At 42.8% G+C, this 21,501-nt stretch overlaps 1 long non-coding RNA gene across 1 annotated transcript in view; it reads right to left on the minus strand.

The window, feature by feature from the left end:
- The window catches only part of LOC311024551, a 59,641-nt gene that overhangs the window by 8,723 nt on the left and 29,417 nt on the right, over nt 1-21,501 (minus strand). The window contains exon 3 of the long non-coding RNA XR_014598312.1: nt 4,814-4,891. This is a non-coding gene — a long non-coding RNA (uncharacterized lncRNA). The remainder of the gene's footprint in view (nt 1-4,813; nt 4,892-21,501) is intronic.

A 21,501-nucleotide genomic window follows, 5' to 3' on the forward strand; every position in this document is an offset into this window, starting at 1 on the left:
CTCCCCCTAAAATGTATAATTTCAGTAACGTCCCCCGCTATGATTTGGAGGTGTCTGCATGGCTGATAGGATCAGTGAACTCTGGAGAGTGGGGTGACGACCTTCCACCTCATCCATCACCCGCTGATGGACATGGGAAGCCGGTCCTTGACAGGTTGGGGGGGGTGTAGGCGGGGGTTGAGGGTACAAATGGGGTTAAGGATAGGGCCGGAGAGGGATCTGGAGTAGCGCAGGATGGCGACTGGAAGAACAAAAGGAGGAGGTGGGGAGAAACGTGTGGCCAGGATTGAGGTCAGGGATGTATGATTGGGGTATTAAATAAACGGCAGCTCGCCTGGTTAAATGTTTGTGCGATGGACGGAGATGGATTAACTGACTTTTTATGTGTTATGACAAATAAACAAAAGTGCATGATGTCATTTTGCGAGGACCTTTCTTTCCTTAGGTCCTTTTTTTTTTAACAGTATGGGGCATGACTAATTCTGGTACAGTTCTCCAGCTGACATTTGTGAAAGAGCCACCCAGACCAATACGAATGATGAATCTGGTAATCAGGAGCAGTGTCACTCCATTGTCCAAATCTTGCTGAGGTGTAATGAGTCTCCGAGGGCCACTTGCTTCTCACTCCCACTGAAAACGGCGGCCGACGTCATCAATCTTCGGCGCGGCCGAAACGAAGTTGACTCCTCTCTCTGACGGTGCTCCCTCTCTGTTGATTTCCTTTCTCGGGAGCTCGGTGGGAGAAAAAAAAGCCCACGTTTCCGTCGCACGCTGGGAGAGCGCGCATGTGTGCACGCGTGAGAGTGGGAGCAGGGTGTGGTTTCACGCTGCGCGGACAATGAACACCACACCTCCAACTAACACAGCCAGTATTGAGTGAAATCACGGCATGAAGCAGGGATGCAGTACACACACACACACACACACACACACACACACACCACGTCCAAGTGTGGAATGGGTTCAGTGACTTTTGACCTGGTGATCCAAACGCCTGTCAACACCATACACTACCAGCGTTTGGTGCGTGACTGTGCGATCATATGTTTTCCTCCGTCTGACCTAAATGCAGTCATGTCTAGACACTTCTTGCTTTCTGCTGCTGCATTGGTTACAATGTGCACCTCATGTCAAAAGTTTGCTTTTTTTTCAGGAAGTTAAACGAGACTCCTTCCCCTCTCCTATCAGACGGTAGCTTCATGCTTGGCATAGTGAAATCAGGAACAGGCCGGGGGTGGGCTGCCCAGTTCACTCTCACTCATAAATCAGAGTTTCACTCTTCATTCTGTCTGTGTTGGTTCTGGTTTAATTGTCAAGTGCTGTATTTTGTTGTTTTTCTACATATGCGTTGTTTTGCTGAAGCACATGTATTTACATGACGCAAATAAGGAGACTATCATGTCTTAATCAGACTAAATCTTATTCTGTAAATAAGGATTAGCTTGTGTTATAACCTGAAAACAACAGGGATTGACACAGATACTGTATTGTTATAATCTCCTGGAAGATTTACTCCGATTGATGCTGCTTTATTCTTCTGTTCATCAAAAATATTTACTACATATGCCGGTATAATGTGTGGGGTCTGCCACCGTTTCATGTTATGGTGCGGAGGGGAGGGGGTGAAACAACAAGCTGCCCTTGCTTGTCTTCTGCTGGCCTCAGTGGGACGGACAGTTTGTGAAATGACAGGACATGCCAACAAATTGCATCACTTCTGCCTCTGCGGCCGAGGACAATGGGCCACCATATGCCGAAGTGGGGAAATGAATGGAGCTCATTTGTGCTGGCACCCTGAGCCGCCGCCACCAACCCCCCCGACCCTGCTGGGGCCTCCGTGGCACCGAGGCCGACACAGACAGACGAGCCCACCCTCTGCCACGCCGCCGTGCTGCTGCTGTCCACCGCGCCGTCCTTTAGGCGTACTCCCGACAAATACGCTGTTGGATTTCTTACGGAAATTAATAAAAAGGGAGAAATCATTTGATTTATTTTAGGAACGTTTCAGTCAGTAGGGCTGAGATGGTGTTTCTAATACAGGGTGAATCACTTCATGCTTCATATGAATTAGTTTTCCATTTTTTAAATAATGTTTGTAAAGGTAGCCCATGCAAGTGTGTGTGTGTGTGTGTGTGTGTGTGTGTGTGTGTGTGTGTGTGTGTGTAGGCCTGGGATGATAGCAGATGATTAAGGAGTGGGTGCTCTGTTGACATGAGATACTAATGAGGATGAAATGAGAAGGTCAGGGCTCATCTCCAGGAGGGGGACACCCCCCCTCCTCCCTACAACACCACCATGTCCCTCCCCCTCTTCTCTCCCCGTACCCCCTGGTCGCCTCCCTCCTCAGGATGGACGGCTAATCCTCCTCTTAATCGCCGCAGACCAGCACACACACACAGCCACACACACACACACGAGTGTACACAGACACAAACACGTATAGGCTCCTCTGATCAGCCACTCTGCATCTTCATAATGGAGGTAATTAGCAGCTCAACGAGGCTACCTCAGCATTATGATTAGCACCACTATTTGAGCGTACTACTCTGCTGTCAATCCATTCTCTTACTCACTGTCAATAAAGCAGAAACGTTTATTTCAGAGTACAATTCATTCTCAACAGTTGGGCCATTAGATTCTTATTCAGGAAATGTTTTATTTTAGTCATTGACTCTTTCAAGAGGTCTTAAAGTCCCATTAGTGGCCACTGGAGGCTGTGTTGCTTTTTAAACCCAAACTAACCAACTGGTTTGACCCAAACATGCAAGGGAGCAACTGATGTTGACAGTAAAAAGAAAAGAAAATCACAATATCCCTGTTTATATAAATACACAAAATCATATACAATGAGTGATGATAATGTGATAATTTTATTCAAAAGCCATGAGCATGTTCAAAATGTTTTTATATTGTCCTATCTCAATATTCTTGACATAATATGTCAAAAAAAGAAAGAAAAATGGCTTTTCTACGATGGCGTTGCTATGACAACAAGTGAAAGCTACCGCTAGCATTTACCCCAACCCAATTTGGCCCATATAAAACTAACCAACAATAACCATCAACAGCCGTCACCCTAAGGACCTTAGCAAGGCGTCACAGGATGTGATGTATTAATTAGAAAAATAAATGCGACATTCATGGCATTTTAGCTAGCATAAATGCTGGTTGTTAGCATCGTAATAAAGTAGCAAATCTGCAACTTTATAAAGTAGCAAATTTTCTACCATATAAAGTCAACAATTTGCTAGTTTTAAAGTAGCAAACGTGTGACATTTTTCTCGGAATATTACCAACCTCTCCCGGCTTTTTTTCCCCCTACAGTGCGCCATCGTACTTTTATCATCGGGAATTAAACAACATTGCCCAACATGGATTCAATGTTCAACTTCTGCAGCTATAAACCTGAAAAAGAATGAAAAAAAACAGCAGCTGCCAGTCATCAGCAAAATAATCAATAACGTATGCAGAAATGGAGGAATGTAACATCCAGACAAAAAGGGTAGGAGTGATGATCCGTCCAGTGATGCAGCAAAGAGACCTGTGTGAGTGCAGGGGTGCTCTTATTAATGAAGGTGTGAGGGTCTCCATCAGCACAGTGAACTGTTGACCCCCGACAAGAGGAAGGAAGTACTCGGCCAGCTGCATGCCATTTTTCATCTCTCTGATAGACCTCAAAAGAGAGGCACGGAAGGGGAGGGGGGGAGGGAAGGGGGACAGAGGAGAGAGAAAGGGGTGGGTCCGATATTAAAGAGAAGTTGGACCTGTGAAGTGTGGCGAAGTGTTGGATGGAGGCCTCCCAAGCCGTGACCCCTGTGATTTTAAAGAGTGTCTCGCTCAACTCGTTAATCAAAGACTGACGCGTATCACGGCGACTCCCCCCCTGCCCCCCCCCCACCATCACCACCACCCAAAACCCCCCACCTCAGCCAGGTCCACTCAGTCATTTTTCACAGGAGGTCCGTGGGAAGATAAGGATCCTCAGGTTGCCATCCAGCTCAAGAGAGGGAATGTTTGGAAAGGCAACATGTTCAATGGCTGTGGGGATGCTTGTGTGCACATTCACGTCGATGAAAGGGGAGGACTGGGGTCAGACCGTGGCCCGTATAAAGATGATGTTTTGACACGCTTTCGTGTATATGACAAATTTGCTTAATGGTGCATTTTATCAGCGCTCATTAAAGAGGAACTCAATTTCACGCAGCCCGTTTGTCACAGCCAGGCTATAAAACTGTGATAAAAAAATGGGAGGGTATACTTAGAAAATAAAGGGGATTTATTTACCAAAAAGTAAGTCAAAACGAGTAAGAATGAGAGGAATCTGTAAAATCAGTCATGATGAAAGTCTGTACAAATGGATTGTGTGGATAACGCAAGGAAAAGAAAGCTAAAGCAACAACAGAGCGGTATGTGCTGAGAGGAGATGTGCCAACCAAAGGCTGCTGGTGCTGCTGCTCTGGCTTTTATATCCACACTGGGCCCAGGTGTGCCCCATGTCCCTGATTGCACTCAATCAGGTCAGAAACCCTGGAGATAGACACAGGTGTACACAGGTGCCTGGCTTTACTGCTGCCAATGCGAACGAAGCTGTGCGAAGCCTTTTGTGGCTGCAGAGGAAGCCGCAGGAAATCTGATTCATTGTCACTTGAGTCGTCAGTGTCCGTTGGGGTTGGAGTTTGTCTGCGTGTGACTGAGTTAGACAAAAAAAGAAAACTGGCGGTGGAATCTGCCATCTCTGTACATTTACGATGTAAAAAATGCCCCGTAAATTACCGAGCACGCTTCAGTGAAACATTCCGATAACAGAACTCACGTGTGGATCGGACTTTGGGAGCGTGAGATGTGTTTGTGGTTACTTCCTGTCCTGTCCTGACATCTGATCCTCTTCCTTCTGCAATGAGAGAGTGGTACAATTTGTAGAGATTTGAAAGCATTAATAGTGACAATCAGCAAAATTTTGCAAATCTTCTGCAAGTATCAAAAAGAAAACATTTTTTTTTTAACATAAATTCCACATAAAAAGAAGATTCTCAAGTTTGTATGACCTTTAAATGCAAATCATACTAAACATGAACTTCATAAACATGCGTTGAGTCCAGTCCAGTGTGTTTGTACTGGCTTGCTGTGTTGGATCGAGAGCGAAGGAGAGAGAGGGAGAGGGAGAGAGATAGAGAGAGAGAGAGGGAGGGAGAGGAAAAATGAGCCTGCCAGTGGTTAATTGAGCATACAGATTCCTAATGTGTCAGGCGGTGGCCTCGCAGATGAGGGATGGCACTTTTTTTTTTTTTTTTTTTACAAGGCATCTTCCTTTGTTTCCTCTTTAAGGCTAATGAAGTCGGCCTTCCAGTCGCCACCTGGGCCAGACACTCTCACGTCCCATTCACAAAGTCTAACGGCAAGTCATCTTCCTCGACACCACACACCCTCCACCCTCATCATGCCCAAAGACAAACACACACAGGCAATGACACACACACACACACACACACACACACGCAGGCTCAATGCCAGGCGTGCACACCGTACATGAGAGAGCACGCACGTCAGGTTATAAGCTGGACGTTTGCGATAAACTCACACTCTGGAGCCGATGTTTACAGCATATTCATTATCAAAGCCGCAGACCTGTTTGTTTTTACTGTCTCAAAACAGCACGCAGCCATTATCCAAAGATTTTTTTTTTTTTGTGTGTATTTCTCACTAGTCTTTGTTTCCTACATGCCTTTAGGTCACCCACTAATGAGCTTAACACTGAGGAAACATGGAAGCGATTAGAGGCTTGGCTGTTTGAACAACGGGGCGATGATATTGTACCTTATGATTACACACATTTATATCAACAGAAACGAGGGAGGAGAAGAGGCAACCTAGAAGGTAGCTTTTTTTTCTCGCCACTATATCTAGATGGGTGACTCCACATGGGGTTTCCTGTGCGTGCGCAACTAGTGAACGATGTCCGCTGTCGTTGGCAGCCTCGTACTCCCTTCCTTATCCTTGTTCTGCTTTAGCAAGGTGAGCCCGAACCTCCTTTGACGCCTCTGTCTCTTTCGGCCAAGTAGTTGTGGTCACCCAAACATGTTTCAAGGTGCTCCGTGACCATATGTTTGCTCATTGGGGAGCAGAGCGGGGAAGGGCTGGACTCCATGACCTTCACCCAGGTTGAGCAATGAATACTCCAGGCTCCGCTCGCTTGGGTTCATGCCAGGTGAACACAGTAGTCGGGCATCCCAGACACGCAAACCGGAGCCCGGCAAGCATTCGACGGCCGCAGGCGCAAGTAGGTGTAGAATGACCATGCGAAGGTGTTAGATTGTCAAGTTTTTGAGGAGAAAACTCAGTTGGGATTGAGATTGTTCAGACAAATGTGTTGGATTGCTTATATTTTTTTTAGAATTTAAGCATTTAAGTTGTGTGATACGCCATGCAGTCACACGTTTCCTGTACATTTACATTACTGTAAATCATCTTCACTTGTTTCATTATATGATATCAATTCCTTATTTTTGTAATTTTCACTTATGCCAATTTCCAATAACGCAGTAGAAATGCTAAAAGCAGCAGTTCCCAGTTTTAGTTCTCGACTGTACACAAAAGTGTTTTGGTTTTAAAAGCACTCAGGATTAAAATAATTCACATTGACTTTTAGTTTCAGTTTTACACTTTCACAGTCTGAATCAGGGCCAAAAATAAGAATATGTCTATGTTGAATATTATGTCGACTGAAGTAAATAAAAATAATATTTTGAATAGAAATATATCAGGACAATAGTGGTGATGATAAAAAACTGAGAATCATCTTATAGAGAGAGATAGAAAAAAAACACAATTATTTTAATATCACAGATTTTTTTTATGTCAATCATTCTATATAAAAAATCCATACTTTTTATATGCGTATTTTTTATGAAGTTTACTCAAAAGCTTGAAAAGTGCATGAGTTAAATTTCATTGTTCCCCTGTGGCGTTCCCTCACACTATTTCAATGAGTTGTTTAGTTTTCACCTCTTTTAATGCACAGTCCCTCTTGAATTATAGCATCTGCATGGGTGCAAAATAAGCAACAGATTAAACCTGCACTGATAACTCAAAATGTCTGCACAGTCGAGTCAACAAGGGACCTTTATGGGGAGGGAAAGGGCTGAAGGAGAGCGCCATTACTCTCCAGATAATTTAAACATGTGTTGGCATTTATCTTGGTGGTCCATGTCCGAACACTAATGACAAACTCTTGTTATTAGTGGACTGAATCAATGCCAAAGGCATGCCCACCCAAAACTTTAATCCGTTAATGTTCCTCACTCTCTAATTTGGTATTATGGAAAAACACACAAGATGCATAGGTAAAGTAAATCTTCAAAGTAGTATAAATACAGAGTAACACAACACATATTGGACATGGTTTGTTTTTCAGATCTCTCTCTCTCTCTCTCTCTCTCTCTCTCTCTGTCTCTCTGTCTCTCTCTCTCTCCCAGTCTCTACCACCATCTTTATTTCCGTGGGAAGATTAAATATTTCTGCTTGAGAACACCCTTTAAACTATGAAATGACTGCTGTCACTGACACACACACACACACACACACACACACACACACACACACACACACACACACACACACACACACACACACACACACACACACACACACACACACACACAAACACACCACGCTCCCCTGATTTTGGATGGATAGATGGTTGGGAAGAGGAGGAAGGGAGAAGGAGGGGGGCTGAAATATATAATCTCCTGAAAAGAATGAGGCCCTCTGGGATTTTCTCAAAGTGGCCCCTCTTTGCACTGGGGCTGGGGGAGAGTGGGTGAGTGCTGGTGGTGCAAGGGGTGGGGGGGGGGGGGGGGCAAAAACATGGCCACTCCACACTGTAACCTGAGCCAGAAGGGGGCCAATCTGTCAAATAATTAGCTGTTGCCCAGCACAAAGGTTTTATTTGCAGGAATTTCATCGCGGCAGGATTGAATAATATGTCTGTGTATTGTGCCGGGTCATGGGAACATCATCTCTTACTGGTGGGCCATAAAAGATGGCTAAATGATAATGAGAAAAGGCTCTGGTAATTCAATTCCTCAAGCGTTGGTTTCCATCTCCCCCCCAGCACCCCACCACCTTCCTCCTCCCCTCTTTCTCTCAGTCGCTCTGTCCTTTCTCTCTCCGCTCGGCTAATTGCAGAACTTTGTGTTGCTGTTCAAGTGGCTTTATAAAAATATGTTGATGTATGGTTTTAACTGAAGGGGGAAAAAACAAAATGTTTGCAGACGATTACATCTTTTCTCTTTTTATTTGCTATAGAGTGCATGAAAAAAACATTTTCTGAGCTCTGATGTTTTAAAAAAGAATAAAGTAAAATAACAATAAAAAATAACAATAAAAAGTAAAAAAAAAAAAGAATGAATAAACGTAATAATAAATAATATACAGGCAGCCACAGAAAGAAATAACCACTTTATAAACCATTTTTTTTTTTACAATACCTTTGATATTTTGCTAATGTATTGATTTGCTCAAATATAAATAAATAGATCAGTAGTATGTGCTTCCCACTCCCAAACTCACCGGCTCAGTTGTCTTTTTGTACATTGACCCCTGACCTCTGAGAGCAGCCAACCAGGAAGTGGATAGTGTTAAAAGGGATTGATTGGTTTGTGGTCTATAGATGATTGTTTATATCATTCCATACTGGAGGGTTGACCTTTGGTGACCCCTCTGCGGACCAATCCGCTGAAAGCCATGACCTGCATCCATTTGCAACAGCCCTAATTAGCTTTGACGGGCCCCGGTTGGCGTCTGGGTTGTAAAACGAAGCCCTTGCGGTGCCCTGATTGAAGAAAGACGCGGCGCGGCTACTCCACTTCATGCCTACCATATCCTCCCGCTCCAAATGTCAAACACATTAAACTTAATGTACCAGCAAATCTTACTCAATTATTTGTATGTTGTTGAGGTGCGTGCGCGTCTGTGTGTGTGTGTGTGTGTGTGTGTGTGTATACGTGCACGTCTGTTGGCCCCTAAATGGTGTTCATATGTCAGTGTATGTTCAGCTGTCTGAGCACACTCAAGCATGCTGGTGTTTACATGTACGAGGGGGAGAGAAGTCGGGGAGAGGCAGAGTTTGCCGTTCCACCGGCACGTCGGTGTGGGATGAGGTTACACATCCTGCAACACATTGCAGAGGGATGAGGGAACTTGCTTTTAAGTAAAATAATTGGATTATTGCATCCTGCGATCGCGCTAATTATAATGAAAGCAAGCTTACAATTTTCCAATTATTATTCTATGCCGATTTTGTTCCTCTCTAATAAAGAGGAGCACTGATGCAAAACAAAATGCCAGGACTCCATTTCCCGCCTGTGCCTTAGAGCTATTCAGAGATGAGGGACATACACGCCCTCCAAATATCAGCCCACACAACACATCCGACTACAGAACGTACACAGCTCCCAAAATTACACCTAGTATGCGCATTGTTGCCATGTCCAGTGTTCTTCCTCTTAATCGAATGCAGAGACGTGCTGTAAAAGACCAAGCTTTTAAAATACACAGACGGACGAATTAAAACTTGAAGGTTTATAGGTTTGAAAGTGTAAAACTTCGTTAAGGACAGTACAGCGTAGTTCACGCGGTTAATTCTCCACCGTGTCCTTGGTTACCAGGCATCAAGCCGACGTGAGTCACTCACTCGGCCTCTGACGAATCAGTGTATTAAATCTCCTCCCCCTCACCGTATCTCCCCCTCCTCCCCTGCTCGTCCTCCACATGCACGAGCACACACACTCTTCCAGTATCGGCCACTCGCCCTGCCTGTCAGTCTCCCACCTGATGCCCTGGATCACGCTACATCTGACAGTATTTCATCTTGGATTTGAGGATAAGTGAGAGGATTTCAGTTCAAGCTCGGAGCTTAGCATGAAAACGCCGCTCAGTGTGAAAAGCTAAGGGTTTACACGATGCGGGATCCCCCCCATGTCGCTCCCTCACCTCTCTCTCTCTCTCTCTCTCTCTCTCTCTCTCTCTCTCTCTCTCTCTCTCTCTCTGTCTCCTTGCAGGTTTCTGTTGATTTAGCTGTGAGTGGCTGCCTGACACAACATTGGCTAACTCCTCAAGGAGCCAACCCCATTGCATAGTTATTCTATCAGTGGGCTCGGAGGGGAACACAAAAAGGATGTATTTTAATTAAGCAGAACCCAGGGGCTTCAGTATTACTATAACCACATGAAGGTGGAGACGGTGAGATGAGGACGGAGAGAAGTGTAATGTTCGAAGTAACACCACACGACGCGCCCATGGCTTTTTTGGAAAATAATACATATTCCCTCTGTGAGATTTTGATGGAATCTGGTGTAGGTGATATTTTGTGCATTGTGCATGATTTACATTTTATTTCTTTTAATTTCTATCATCGCTAAACAGAATTCAGACTTGGATGTCATATTATAAAATTGTATATAAATGTCCCTAATCTATAGGTTGTGAAATGTGTCAGTGCTGCTGGAATTTTTAAGCAACACCATGTCATTTTTAAACATGAAGGCAATAAATGGTGAAATGAAACCATGAAGGCAAACAACATTCTGTACTCTTCATATTGCCAACAACGGCAGGATACGACCAACACTAAATATGAATTGATTCTGCTGACAGGTTTCATATCATGACTGGACATTCCTGTTCCTTAGTTTCGTTGAACAAACACACTGTAGCTGATTTTGATTCATTTCATTCACTATTGCCAGCAAATGTGAATTATTGCACAGCACAAAATAGTCCCCAACTAATTCATATTTACAACTATTTGAGTAACATTTGCTGACATTAACAGTGCCAAGCTATAGAAAATAATTTAGCATATAAACAATAAACTAAGATTAACGTAGGTTTTGGTCGTACTGTCTACACAGATTTTGAGGATGATAAGGAAAGACGTGGAATAACACCAGACGCGTCCATTAATGTGACGTGTTGGGACTGTTACTGTAAACAGAGAGATTATGGTGGACAGCAGACCAGGCCCTCCCTGGACTCTGCAGTAGAAGATAAACAGATCTGTTGACTGTGATTGTGTTCCCAACCTGCCTGTCACTCCGACAATGTGGCGGCGGAAGGACGTCTCTTTCGTTGTGATTTGACCGCACATACGCCGTTTCACATCCATGAGGAAAACAGGGGTTAGAGTCGTGTTCCTGCATCTCTCCATGGAGCTCAATAAGGTTCCTCTACAGCGACAGTGAAACAGATTTTTTTTTTTTGCATTAAAAAGGAGCTTTGGGGCCCAGTCAGCAAAACCATTGAGTAGATTTTCCTGCCATAACCAATCAGGCAACAAACAAGGTAAAATACAGGAGGATTAATTGACTTCTGTGCGTGTGTAGCGCATTCTGCTGCAGCATATGTGTCTAACAGACCCTAATAACAGGTGAAGGGTTCGAGTGGGACCCCCCACCCCAACACACACACACACACACACACACACACACACACACACACACACACACACACACACACACACACACAAATATCTGTAGCATAGGTTAACCCTGGAACTAAAGAAATAAAGGCATTACATGGAACCTGAGGAGAATCTTGAATGCCAGTTGCCGGGAGGAAAGATGGATTGCCTGAATTCTCCACCAATCACCAAACAACACATTGGCTGCAGCATTGATTGATGAAGTATTTAAGTCGTCAATCTCACATCACCTTCATTTCTCCCCCCCCCCCCCTCTCCCTCCACCCCCCAAAATGGCTGCAGAAAAGCTGTGCTGTGTCTGCAGATCGCATGAACCCTGACCGAAGGAGAAGTTGGCACATTTTTTTTTTAAACCTTTTGGGATCAAAATGGGTTGTTAATGAGGCTGAATATTACAATTGTTCAACTCTTCAGTGGATCGTACTGTACATTGGTTCACCACAGACAGATGAGATGAGGTCAAAAACATGACTCGGGAGTGTTTCCACCTTCCAATCAAAACACCCTGGACTACTTTATAATCGGCCTGGGTGCAGATAACTCAGCCCAATATTATTGATCACAAATCATGATTAACAATAATTATATTGATAAAAATGGAACATTAGCCCTCACCTCTGACCTTATTTGCAAACCTCTTTGTACTCTATGATGTATTCAATATCATAATCATGCTTGAGTACACTTGTAAAGGAAAAGGAGGGTTGAGGAAGGGGGGGCGGATCAATGGGAAGGGCGCTCATAAGCAGAGAGAAAACATCGCACCTGCAGATATTGTGTTGACAGTGCATCGGCGAGCAAACACAGAGCCGCTGTCGTCTTGGAGTTATGCTGAAGAGGACCATTGATCCGCCGGTTAACCTATTCTCCTGCATCAGTACAGCAGCAAACCCTCAGAGGGAAGCCACCCCCCCCCCCCACCCCGGCCATTGTTTCCCTCCACTAATATGATACCCCCTGAAGGTTCTCCACAGACCTCATTTCTAATCAATGCATGTGGTTGGTGGGATCATCCTGTCTCTGCAAATTAATGACTTCACTTTTTTCTGTGGTTTCATTCCATCGATTTGTTTTATTAGCCCATTGATCTCCATGCACCCCCTCCCCTCAACCCATCCTCTTCCTCGCCAGAGCCCCCAACCCTCTGCTTCCTCTTCGCTTATCAATATGAGAGCTGATGGCATCAATTCTGACAAAAAAAGCAAAAAGCAAAAAACCTGATCAAACATGTAGGGAGAGCTGCATCCTGATGAGACGAGACCAAGTTTTGGTATCAAGTATGATGTAGATTTGGAGTATATTATGGGCAGAAAAATATCATTCAAACAACCTAGTTGACTTTATATAATTTTCTTTGAAATTAGCTGAAAGCATAGTTGCTTATAAAACAGACTTCTACTTCCAAGCAGGAAAAACTTTAGACTATTCTGCTCTTTGTGGGTCCAAAATATGAGCATCCACGTTAAAGTAATCTGGTTTTATGAGTTTAATACAACTGTCATGGTCTAAATCACTTGGACGTTCATCTGGTCAGGGCTCGGCGGTCTTATTAACAGCCATATCTAACCCTCTCCCCTATAATTCCCTTTGAGATCCGAACAAAAGGATAGGAAGTGCTTTCCTCCGACAAGTCAGACTCCACTTCACAGGAGGAATTACAGCTTTTCATTTTCTGTCACTGGAGCGTTTTAGCGAGGTGCCCCCACTAGCATAACGATGTTCTTTTTCTCTCTCTCGTTTTATGACTTGAGCCATGCACAAAGAGTTGATTCACAGTAATTACATGTGAAAACACAAAAACGTCGACGTGTATACGCCAGCCTCGCTGAGAGACGGACGCAAAAGTACACACACTGCGAGTTCCAAGAATATATAGTTGGAAGCAAAGACTTAACGCCCTGCGGTGAAACCAAAACACACAGAAAAGCCCAAAAGGAAACAGAATTTAAATGTGTGGTCGTTCAGGTTAGCCCCATGTCCATCAACGCTCCTGTCTGAGTCCATTAGGATAAACACAGTTTGCATTCGGCCCGCAGTCACACATTGTTCCCTCGTACTGCCACTGCAGTATTATTTCTGTCCTTCCTCAGCCGTCAGATAGCGACACACGCCGTCTAAGAAAACACGATGAAGTAATACTGGCCTCACTCACTCGTCCTCCCTCCTCACTGATTCCTCCAGTCCTAGTTATCTTACTATCCAAGAAATATCACTCATTAGCCTGTTGTATGGATACAGCAAACTAAGATCAAAATAGGCTGTTAAACTAAGGAATCATGGAAATGTGTAAGTGATTTCCGGGTGATGTCTGAGAGGCAACAATTGTCATGTTGACATTTCAAATTCATGGTGGTGGAGAAGGCAATACTCCAACATCCTCTCGGGAGAACATACTTCCTCTGAAGGACGATACATTTCTATTGTAAGATACGACCAAGTCCTGACAATGTCCACGTTCAAAGATGAGACTATCAAGCAAGCCGATCCCCACCAAACTGCGTGTTTATCCAGCTTGTGGGAATTCCTGTTCCTCAGGATGGATCTGGAGTTGTCATGACTGCCGACGTTCCCGTCCCGCCCTGCTCTTTCATGGAAATCCCAACCCACGCAGATAGACGCTCACTTTCCCTCTACTTAGACATTACACTGCTGACCTGACAGTGGGATTTCGTTTCAAATCCATAAATAACAGTGGAGTGTATCCTCACAGAACTAGACACATGCAGAATCTTGAGCTGAATTTATATTTCAGCCGCTCAGTCATCTGTGGATTGCAACGCTTGCACATTACACAATTACACAATTCGACATTTTCATTTTAAAGTAATTTTTCATTTTAAAGTGTTTCTAAAATTTGAAGGAAAAAAAGATACGATGTCTTTATCCCTGTGTGGGCTCGGGATTAAACATTTTTAACAGAAATATTTTGTTCGAAACTGGAATGTGGAATTTGGTGGAATGAAAGACCAGGTAGAGTTGCATTGTGGGAAATGTAGGCTCAACAAGCTTGTTCCTCGGGACTAAAACATTTTCGCCTCCCAGGAGCTCTACACAGGATTACAATTCCAGCTTTCTCTCTTACTGTGAAGCAAAACAAAAAACAAGAACATAAACCAAACATATTTTCATACTTGTAGATTTATATGGAAAGAATAGTATTTCCCGAAAGCATTCACACAAACAGACCTCTCACTTCCATCATCTTGATACTATTATCTGTAATTTAAACCTGGGATTCAGCTCATAAAGATTTATCTCTGAGATTAAAAGCCGGTCCACCATTCGGCACAGAAACAGGCAGGTATCTTGAGTTGAGGTGGGCCTAGCCAGCGCTACATCCCTCCATCTCTGTCCTGTCTTTACATTAATCCTTTGAGGGCTTCTGGCAGCAGTTTCCTGCTCTTTCATCTGGCTCCCTTGTGGTAGGACTATTAGCCCCGGCCTGTATACCTGCAAATGTTTGGGAGGCAGCTGTCTCTGGACGCTCAGTGCTCGCACTGGCCCAGGGGCTGCCGGGACCTGGGAACGCTGGCACCAAATACCGATGGGTAATTAGACCTTCATTCAAGAGCAAATGTGGCAAGCATTAGACACAAGGCTCTTTCCGGTTCAATTCATATCTTCATCCTGCCTCCCTTTTCCCCCCTAACAGCCACACTTCATCTTCACTTTCCCCCCCTTTCTCTCTTGTTTTTGTTTTTCCACTCTTGGACAATCACTGATGTCAGGTCAGTGATTTGAGATTGCTTAATTTTTCTTGTTTGTTTGATGTGAGCATTTGGCATCTAACAAAGAGAGAATAAGGAGATTGACTCTAATTTCTGTCATTTTGAAAATCAAAGCACTTTAGTTTGAAGAGAGAATGACATTTGGGAAACCAGAATGATTCAAAACAACAATCTGACGGCACTGACCTTTATTTGTTTTAATTTGTCACCCCAAAAATACTTAATTAACACTGCCAAAGCTATGCAAAATTATAGATATGACAATATAATCATCCTCGCTTTCAGAAAATTAAAAACATTTCAGACTATTCGTGTTTAAAATGTAGATGTAAATCAGAAAGTCTTCTCGTACACATTGATCAATAAAAGCTGAAGTGCAGCAGAACTCGCTCCTTTCTCGTTATGAACTGAATGTGTTTGCTGGGCCGTGTTGATGTTTCATATCGTGCTACTTTATCTTTCACAGCTGTGAGAAACATGACAGCAGCTGCTTCTCATGTAAGAGGAAAACTATGACTTCTAGTTTTGTGGTGAAAGGTGACATAACCCATAATTCCACTCAAACCACAATGTTTTTTTTTATCAGATGTTCCTCTCGGATGCGGCGAGGGTGGTTCACATGACATGGAGTGCTCATGACAAATGACCGAATTGCTGTAAATGCACAGAAGAAGGCCCAGTGAAGTACATATATATGACGTCTAAGACATCTTGGGTGCTGTCCAAAGGTGGAGCAAGAGTTCTTGAGCAAAAAGTAAAAAAACGAAAACAGATATTTGAATATGAAAATCAATATTCAATTGTGGAAAAATAACATGAGTCACACAACTGTTTCCACCATTGACATCTTCTTGGAAATGCTCATAATGTCTACGTCAAGGACAACATGACACACGGCCAATAGCAGCTGGCATGAATGAACAGTTAAAACTTACTTAGTTGAAACAAATTCCTGAAGATTCCTCTTATTACCAAACAATACTACCGAGTTTAATTCACTCCAAAACAATTGATACAAACGCACCTTATTCACGTTTTTTTTTGTTTTTTTGTGACATTACAAAATTTAATGTCTACGTCAAGGACATGTCTACAAATTTTGCTTAGAGGTTGAGTAGGTTACTTGGAGAAAACACAGTCTTTGACTTTGAACATATTACCAAACCGAAAAAGTCCCAACCCCTCCGCTCAGACTGCTGTTCAAAGACGCTCCACCATAACGCCTCAACGAGTGCACACGATCAGCAGAGTGCGCAATCAGGAAGTAAGCATTGACAGACAGGCAGGCCATCCGAATTATTTTCTCCGACCCGCCATTTTTGATTGGACGGGGTTTTTACCGTCCTGCCACGGCCACAGAGGGCATTTTTGGGATTTTTTTTTATATCAGAACATTTAATGTATTCATTGCATGTTTAGAGGATTTCAAGTAAGAAAAGAAAGTGTTTCTGAATAGATTGTTACTCAACCTTTAATATTTGTTTGACAATTGAATGGAAACATGGAAAGGGCACAAAAATAGATATTTGAGTTGTCTTTTGGAAAGAACCCTCGGATATGATTTTTTCCAATTTTGACAGCCCCAGCATGCTCTCTGTCGATGTCCGTGTAAACCTTTGCACACAAATGACATAATGATCGTGGCAGGTATTGCTCTGGACCCAAGGTAGCGCAGTGTCGAGTATGACGTTTTTTGGATGAACAGTTTATGAAGAACCTGCAAGCGGCAACGCCAGAGGCTGAGCAGTCAGTGTGTGATATATATTAATCAAAAAGAAAAGTGTAATATATATTAATAAACAACACATTTGAAATTGTATTTCTTTAACTCCTGTTAACGAAGGCAAACTGGTGTTTGAGCTTGAATTATTACTCATTATCAAAGTAAACAGTGAAAACTTGTTTTCTCAGAGAAAGACAGATATGTAAGCATGTTTCTGTAATGAAACACAAATTAACTGTAAATTGCATTTATCCATTTGGTTATTTATTTCATTCTTATTTAGTTACTTAATATTGTACACTTTGGCAAAGAAAGGATGGCTAAATTCTACTGATTATAATGAAAAATATTTAAATCCCTCATTAAATCACAGGTAAGGGAGGCTTGAATAGGCTGACGGGCTGCTCGTTGCTTCACAATGAATGGAATCAGAAGCTGCTTTTAGTGGTCAGGGGAAAACACTGGGTCTAAATTAGCATAAACAGGAACAAAAAAAAAAAAAAATAGGAGAGAGGAATGAAACAGAAAATAGAGTTGTCAACAGGACCCCCGGTGAGGAATTTCAATTTCATATATCTAATTATCCCTGTCAGATGGAAAGAAGTGACAAAAAGCTGCCTTTGTTCTCTCCCTTTATCTCCCGCATCTCTCTCAATTAATTTCAGCATACAAATATGACTAATTGTCTCTCTGCAGCCACATAAATAATAATTTCGTCCCGTGTTGGAGGGGGGTGGGATGTTCATGCATCAATTTATGATATTTGAACACAATGGATTGTGCATAATTCAGGTGATCACGTTAGCAGGCCGATGCAACCTCTCTGTAGGCATCACCCTCTGCCCCGCGGTCTTGCAGCCTGCATAATACCTCTATACTTTCCATCCTTTGTAAAACCAGAGTGTTGCCTCTCATTCCTGTCATTGGGATTGTCTCTTTGTTTAAAATGATGATATTAGCATCATAATCAGACAGAAAGAAAGAGGCAGCGGTGATGACTGATTTATGCATGGTGTGTGTGGAGGGACCGACAACACCAGTCTCCGTCCGCTGCACATTTTAATCACATATGCGCATTTTAAAGTGTATTATTTCAGCCATTCATGTGCTAACTAACTTGACAACATCTCCTTTTGCTAACACACTGTACTTAGCGAAAAACTTTCTCAATTAATTTGCTTATTTTTCTCCTTAGTTATTGTCAGAAGTGAAGGCTGAGGCAACAGAGATGTCCTATTGGCTTCAGTGGCATTCGATGGCCAATAGAAAGCCAGAAAATCTGTGTGAGTGAACTCTGCCAAAATGATTATCTACCTGGCTGACAAGGAGCTAACAGGAACTGGACACGCTAGCTTTATGCTTACCATATAATGCAAAGCCTTCAATCGACCTTTGACCTTTGACTTACAATAGCAGTGTTTTAGTTAATAATATATTTTAGTGTGTGTCCTTTGGAAGCTTGACTGTTTGCTGGGGGACAGTGAAGATTTATTTTCATGATGTTGAGTTACCTTGGTTCAGTGTTGAAGTGCTGATTCAGCACCGGTTTGCTACCAAGGAACCGATTCCTCAGTAAGAATCTACTGATGGTAAATGTCCAGAGAAAGATGAATCCTTCAGTGCCCGAGAAAGCCGATCTCTCCTGCAGCGGAGCAGTGCCTACATGTACCAAGATGCAACAGCGGTGCCGTTTTTCGCTACGCCTGATAAACGTGCAAAATAAACTCACAAAGCATCAATAAAGGGAATATCCTTACACCTACGGTCAACCAAAAAACTGAATTCAAGTTTCAAGTTTCTCTTTTACACCAAACTAAGACAGGCTTCACTGCCTCGTTAACACATCGTTAAACACACTTCACTCAAACTGGATAGAAACAAAAATTACAGTTACTGAGTCTTTCCACTGTTTCAACAATCGACGTTTCGCAACTGGTTTCTCATATAGTAGGCCTATCTCCATCTGTCCTCCAGTAAGTCCCCATTACCTTCTGTATAGTCCACGATTCTGAGAAACTCAGGAACTTTTTAACGTTTCATTAATTATCAGGTCGTTCATGGTTCATTATTCAAAAGTTTGTGTACCGTATTCCAAAGTGTTATCGTGTGTTTTATTATTTGAATCTAAATGGCAGTGGCAAAGAAACACTCAGACTACTCTCAATCAAATTGTGTGCGTGTTTTTTACCCTTCATACAAATTGCTTTACCATGAGAGTATCGCACTCCAGTTTACATTTAACTCACATCACAAGGTTTGTGGCTCTGACAGTGATTGTATAATTAATTGCTGTCAGTCTAAGAGACCTCGTCTCCTCCTGCATCTCTGAAAAATAAATGAATAAAAAAGTTGTTGTTTTTTTTTTTTAAATGAAGCGAAGAGGAAGGCCAAAAATATGCACTCCTGCTGAGTGTTTTTTTCACACTTATTGACAATGATATATAAAGCCCTTGGAGGATAGTGCTAAAGTAATGGCAGTTTTCAATCAAATCCTTCTAAAAAAAATAACAAACAGCTAAATGTAATCATTAAAACAGAATGATTACATCCAAAACTTCAACAAAGCTGCAGTGGAGCCACGGCACTCCAACTATAAAACGTACTTACTCATTCACTCGTAGAGAGGGGGAGGAGGGGGGGAGGAGGTGGGTGGGTGTGTGGTTATTGTTGCATTTCATTAGACACATTCCTTCAGTCTGTGGACTCTTGACCAGTGTTGCCATGTCATTGTAGCTGACCACGTTTCATATCAACCCAAAATCACTCTCTCCGTCCTTTTAGCTTTGAAGACTTTACTATAGTTGGATATTGAATAACATTTAGAAAGGACTCATTATCAACTCATATATTGGATGATTCTGCAAAACCCTGGATTATATTCAGTGATGTTTCTTCTTTTTACATCCATCACTGTATTTTTCTGGTTTATACGACAGTTCTCTACGGTAAATGCGATACACAAACTTTGTGGAAAGATTGTTCCCATGGTCAATAAATAGACAGCTTTTAATTATGGATCTGTAACAGGACACAAACCCCAGACTTTCACAAGTTTACATGTCCACATAAAAGTCAGACAACTTCCTTCATTAGCACTGATTAACTCCATAGGAACGATTTACTTTTGGTTTCACACTGGACACAAACAGTGGCTGCCTGGGTGAAAGTCCTGTGTTGATGGGTTTACATTCTAGTGACTTGTAACTGTCTCATGCAGAGGGTGCCTTTTGAATCTGTGTCAGACGCCAAGGGCCATGACAAAATGTTGGTATTTAATGACCTGGGAATGAGACCGGGCTGGCCTCTTAGGGCGCTAACACAACTAACCCCAGCTTACTGGTTGACAATAGCCACTCAGTAGTCAGAACTCAACCACCAAGTTTAAGTTTTGTTTTGCTCTACAAGCTAAATGATCATCCCTTCCCGACTGAGGTTCAACTAACCTAATTAGATTACTTCTGCTGCATCCTCCAGCATGCAAAAGAAAAAAAAACCCAGCTGGTAGGTCATTACTGTAATTGACACCTGTTGCAGTCGAACCAGAAGATGGCATTAACTTGCCCCTGGTGAAACAGGCTGCATCGTATCAACAAGACCCACAAAGTCACTCAAATCCAGCTGCATAATTTGGTCACGAAACTTTCCATAACTACATTAATTTGCATTTTTCCATCAACAGTCAAGTGTCTGCAAAAAAAAAAAGACGATAACAAAAGGAGGAAAAAAATGATTTGCATTCCGTGTATAAATAGTTTCAGGACAAGGGCCGTTAAGTTTGAAATTAACATGTAAACAGTTGGAAAGTCTGCCCCCCCCTTCCCCGTCCCCTTCTCCTTAACCCCCACCCCTGGTTCCCTTTAGCGCCTTGATAAATATACATAAAGCCCCACACAAAGACCGCCTTGTTCCTTTAAATGGGCTACTTTTTTAATGGAGACATATATTTCCAGGATTATATCAGCATTCAGTTGCAAATTTTGAGTTTTAATACTCCAGTTGGGGCAGTCTATGAATAAGAGTATCATTTGAATGCAGGGGAACACCTGGTGCTGAGGGCTGGGCTGTGAGGGGGCTTGGAGCTGACCCGGTGTCAGTGCCAAGGCTTCACTTGTTCCCAGCCGTCCCATTCAGACTTCCTCAGCCTTCTCTCTGATACTGTAGACTGCCATGCACGTGGAACGTTATGCTCCAAACGCCAACAAAGCGACATGAAGAAGACAGATAGGTATGGAGCTTTATTTTGTCTGAGATTGTATTAAACCATCTTAAAATGTTACAGATATACAGTTAGTTTACTGATATCATAAAGATGTAAAAGTTAAGAAAGACCTTTATTTTTTACAAATTTAAGGCGGATTGGTGGATTTGGTCACATGAGCTTCTATTCAACAATACAGATGCTGATTTTTGGCCCGATCAGTTGCGCTTAGTTTACACTGTCAGGTTAAAAGGAAGAGGTCCAGATTCACTACTGTAACCATGAAAAACAACACAACTCCTCAGCCCCCCCTCTACATTGCTTACTTGGCTGCATGACAACAGAGAGGGGTCGGGGGAGGTGGAGGGAATGA

Source organism: Eutrigla gurnardus (genome assembly GCF_963514095.1).
Source record: "Eutrigla gurnardus genome assembly, chromosome: 14".
NCBI lineage: Eukaryota > Metazoa > Chordata > Actinopteri > Perciformes > Triglidae > Eutrigla > Eutrigla gurnardus.